Source organism: Bombyx mandarina, chromosome 16, assembly GCF_030267445.1.
Source record: "Bombyx mandarina strain Sakado chromosome 16, ASM3026744v2".
Classification (NCBI taxonomy): domain Eukaryota; kingdom Metazoa; phylum Arthropoda; class Insecta; order Lepidoptera; family Bombycidae; genus Bombyx; species Bombyx mandarina.
This window is the reverse complement of record NC_143222.1, coordinates 2,252,652-2,257,657: the sequence shown is the minus strand read 5'-3', so window position 1 is coordinate 2,257,657 and position 5,006 is coordinate 2,252,652. Positions and strand designations below refer to the sequence as shown.

Sequence of the window (5,006 nt, the reverse complement as noted above, 5' to 3'; positions counted from 1 at the left end):
ATTCGTCCTGTAATAGTGACGTCAGCGCTCTACACATATTGTACCTTATTATAACGGCTGCTCCACCCTTCAGGACAGAACGCACTGCAGCAAGTTCACGGCAGAATGGTTATAAATACCCGTGAGGGCAAACATGACCCTTTACCACCACTACATTGCATGCATTAGACGCCTTCAGCTCTAACACTAGGAGCGGGCTTGGAGACCCCGGTAACCGTACTCGTCGAACTCGGCAAAGAGATCAACGTGTAACCTAACCCATGCATCAGCCCGCTGAGTTTCTCGCCGGATCTTCTCACCGGGTCGCGATTCCGATCCGGTAGTAGATTCATTCAAATCAAATCAAAAAAATAATATTCAACATCTCCTGGCTGAACCTTTGCTCGCCCACCTGTCCTGGTGAAGCTGGGAAGGCCTCCGGGCCACCAGTAATCTCTCAAACATAAAATAAATAAAAAGCAATTATGGGGGCGCTAGTTTTCTTTAAATACACTATTTGTCCATAAATACTGTCACAATGAAAAAATAAATATTACATGTAAATTTGAAACTATAATCAAAGTTTGTGTACCTGGATTTTGATAGATATAATAAAAGCTCTTCTGTTTGTAACAGAAAAATAATCTACGGCCATATTGTAGACGTACTAAACGGGGATCAAAGCAGTGAAGGAAAGAGTATTGTAGAACAATATCCGAAATTATATTTTTTTACCAGTAACCCTTTATTCATAAAAAAAGAATCATAGCGGTGTCAGGCTTCGCGGCAGATTTAGTCCTGAAGATTGTCACTGCCGTGCTGGATTCTCCTTCAACGGTCGCGTTTCGATCTGACGCACCAGTAATGGGCGCCTGGGCGCATCTATAAACCGTTATTGACATTATAACCGCTTTGTAGTACCGCCCACGCCCAGACATACTCTGCGAAATTATATCCACGTATGGATGTGGTTATTTTAACTAACCGTTAACGCCTTTGCCGTTTCTGTGTGTCGTGTATAATCTATACTAAACTAATCCATTTGAGCTAACTACTCTGTGGTTTTAACATAATCTGTCGCTTCAAAAATTTGCGAGGGAAACATTCCCGCTTCTTTACTTCTTCTCTAAACAAATTATTGTACAAATATAAATTGGTCTCGTAAACAACAAAACGGGATCTAATTGTATCGTCAGATACACTTAAACTTAAATCTGTTGTAATATCTGTCACAATGAAATATTACGAACAAATTGTTTAGTATGAAATGAAAAAAAGATATTTTATTATTAACACTTTTTGTGCTGAACTTATATTCACATACTTTGCAGAAATCGCTATAGGATTTAAAAAAAAGTACATTATAATAAATAAAGCTTAAAATAAAATAAAAAATGCTATATTCACAGCAAATTAATTTTAAATGGTTATTTATAAAAGTCATTAACTTATAAACATTATACATGCGCGCTAAGATACGTCTGTATACAGGTCGGTACCCTAATACCTATAATCAAACTGCGCAAATAGTCGATATTCCGACGCTCCGCACTTTATACACATTAATAGAGTCGATCTATCGACGGATCGCGCTCGAAGGGTTAAAATAGGAAAATTGGCATGCAGACAAAGGTTAACTTTGTTGATTTTCGTGTTCAAAAAAATATCCTGTTGCGTTTAGATATTATCGTGGATATTAGACAATATAAGAGTCGTTTATTCTTCATTTCAGTAGAGCTTGTATCGGAGAATTCGGCGAATTTGAAAAAAAGAAATGTTCATTTCCAAATGAGTTTCGAACCAAACAGAAATACAACGGTTAAGTGGGGCAGACAGTTTGGCGTCGTACCAAACTCGATTCGCGACGGAGCCACGAGGAATGCTGGCACGTCTACTTATAAACGTCCAGCTCAGGTCCTCATTTAGGCGGACTTGAGATGGGGGCTATCTATATAATAATAAGTGAAGCAAAAACTTTGTACCCCTTTTTACGAAAATTGCGCGCACGGAGAAGTATGAAATGTCTCACATTTATACAGAATATAGATGGATAAATACTGTAGAATGTTTTTTTTTTGAAAGAAGTTCCTTATAGGACGATGCGGAGGGGTATTCTAACCGGGAAAAAAAGTCCGTAACGTAAGATTTTTTCAATTTAATTTGCTATAAACAGATGTCGCTGCACGTAAATTCAACAATTCCTGAATCGCAGTGACGGAGACGTTACAAAGTTGATGGACGTTCTCGTATTTCTCCTATTAAATCATACTTACCTGGTGTAGGGGATACCGTGATCATGCAGGCGGTTCCCCCAGGGCGAGGCTGCTCCATTGCACTGCGGAGTGATTGACCCTTGCGATTATTTTTATTTTTATCAATAAAAAAATCAAAATAAAAAATGTATACCCGAATAATTATTCTCTTTATATTTCGAATAGAACTTAAAATTAATATTTTTATAGGAATTTCATTCTCATCCGGTGTCCCACGACACCACACATCTTTTTTTATTATATGATGCATAAAAAATACTTTAAATCAATTCAAAAAAAACACTACCATGTATTTGATACAATACAATTTGACATTTATTGACATTTGATCAGACAATTTGAGTTAACTTTTACGCTATCGAAAACGTTAAAAAAATCACACTAAGCACACTGCTCCGTCTTAAATAAGATAAGGAACTTAATACCGACCAGGAATAAATGATAGTTTAAAAAAACTAACAAAATACGCTTTTATAGAAAATCAAACTAGAAATAGAAAATAAATTTTAATAAATTTTAATTAAAAATAGCGTGGGGTGCTTTTCAAGATATTATCAAAATAATCCTTCTACTCATATCTGTTCATAAAATATAACTACTCATGAATAACTACTGATACCATGCACCCCACGCTTTTTTACAATAAAATCATTTTTTCTTACATTATTTTTAATTCAAATTTATTAAAATTTATTTTCTATTTTCAGTTGGATTTTCTATAAAAGCGTATTTTGTTAGTTTTTTTAAACTATTATTTATTTTTCATTTTTTAGTTGAATTTCAATTCTTACAACTTTTTTTTCAATATTTTTTTTAAATTTCGTATTGTCATCGGTCCTTAATAAGTATACCAAATTTCGAGCTAATCCGACGTTTTGAAGGGGCTCAAAATCATGTTCAAAGATTCCGTTACAAACACAGATACATACGTCTGAAGCTAATAAAAGTATAAAAAATTAAGAAACAACAACTGATTGTTTATTTTATCCTGAATGGCCCCACTACTTGATACCCCTAACACCACCCCTGCCTAACTCATTTATTAATGCCGGGCCAATAGTTTGCGAGTAAAATAGCTGGGACAACGAACGGTCCGGCGGCGGGATGAACTTACGAGGATTTCTGTTTTTTTCGAGACGGATTCCTTAAAATATCCATCACCATGTATTTGTATATCTAGCTCGATACGCAAAACCGTGCTGATTATTGTTAAGATACCCTGCCTATTTCAGCTGTGAAGCAGTAATGCGTTTCGGTTTGAAGGGCGGGGCAGCCGTTGTAACTATACCGAGATCTTAGAACTCATATCTAAAGATGGATGGCTGCATTTACGTTACATATTTCATTTTGATTAAATAAATATGTGTAATGAAAAAAAAAACGCATTTCAATTTTTCAGTACAAATTGGCAATTTCATACTTTAACCCGTAATATTTCGAGGAGGCTTCTTAACCTTAGGCTTGTAGACAGTCGTACATCATCGTTTTACTTCAAGCCTATTGAATCTTCTATATATATAAAAATGAATAGCTGTTCGTTAGTCTCGCTAAAACTCGATAACGGCTGGACCGATTTGGCTAATTTTGGTCTTAAATTATTTGTGGAAGTCCAGAGAAGGTTTAAAAGGTAAATAAGTATGTAAAATGTTCGGAATTAAATATTTTTTTGTTTCTTCCTTTAATGTGTCCCCCGTCGGTCTTTTATCTATCGATTGAGGCACTACGAAGTCTGCCGGGTCAGCTAGTATCATATAAAATTGTGGAATTTTTGTTTCGTTCCCTCTAATTCTTTCGACTGGTTGGTTTATCTAAACGCGTATTAAAACCTCGCTCATTGAATATGGGTCTATATTTTTTTGTTTTGTTTAATACGTGAACGCATCGAAAGTAGACTGAATATGCCCATTATGTTTCTCGCCGGATCTTCTGAGCGGGTTGCGATTCCGATACTGTAGTAGATTCAGCGAAGCACTACTACATACCCGATCCTGTAGACCGAATGGTAAACAGTCGACGTCACCCTAAACACGTCATTACGGATCCTCCCGATCCATTAAAGATGCTTTTAGGTACCACAAGCACCAATCACCGTCCACATCGAACTCATCGCTTGCGACAAAGGGGCTCGACGAGTGAATTTACCTATAGACACAGCCCACTGAGTTTCTCACTGGATCTTCTCAGTGGGTCGCGTTTCCGATTCCGTAGATTCTACGAAGCACTGCTCTTGCTAGGGTTCGTGTTAGCAACACTCTCGGCTTGAGCCCCGTGAGCTCCCCTACACGTCAAGGAGAAGCTGAAATAGCCTCTCAAGGCTATCAGCATAGGTAGGAAAAAAAGCACTGCTCTTGCTAGGGCTAGTCTTAGCAAATATTCTCCTCAGGCTGAGCCCGTGAGCTCACCTATCCGTCCGTGTGAAGCTGGAATAGCTCCTTAGACTACCAGCGAATAACTAGGAAAAATAAATAAATAGACTAAATAATTCGTCCCCATTCATACTCGTACATAAATCGAATATAATTTATTGCCTTAATAATGTTATATAACGAAAGTTCTTTTGGCAGAGTTAGGCAACATACTGAATGAAAGTTAATTCTAAAGCGAGATTAACCCGTAAAATTAGTTTTAATTAATGAAAGTGGAATATACTTTAATCTTTTATATGTTACGTTAAATTGATTAAAACACACACATTTTGTGATCCGGAACAGAAAATATCAATTATGTCATACGATATGTGGTCCGTAGACATAC

At 36.6% G+C, this 5,006-nt stretch overlaps 1 non-coding gene across 1 annotated transcript; it reads left to right on the top strand.

Annotated features, from left to right (window-relative positions):
- Positions 1–2,244: 2,244 nt before the first annotated feature.
- LOC149501208 (U1 spliceosomal RNA) lies at positions 2,245–2,411 on the top strand. The gene has a single exon (XR_016324419.1). It is a non-coding gene; the product is annotated as a U1 spliceosomal RNA (small nuclear RNA).
- The last annotated feature ends 2,595 nt before the right edge of the window (positions 2,412–5,006 follow it).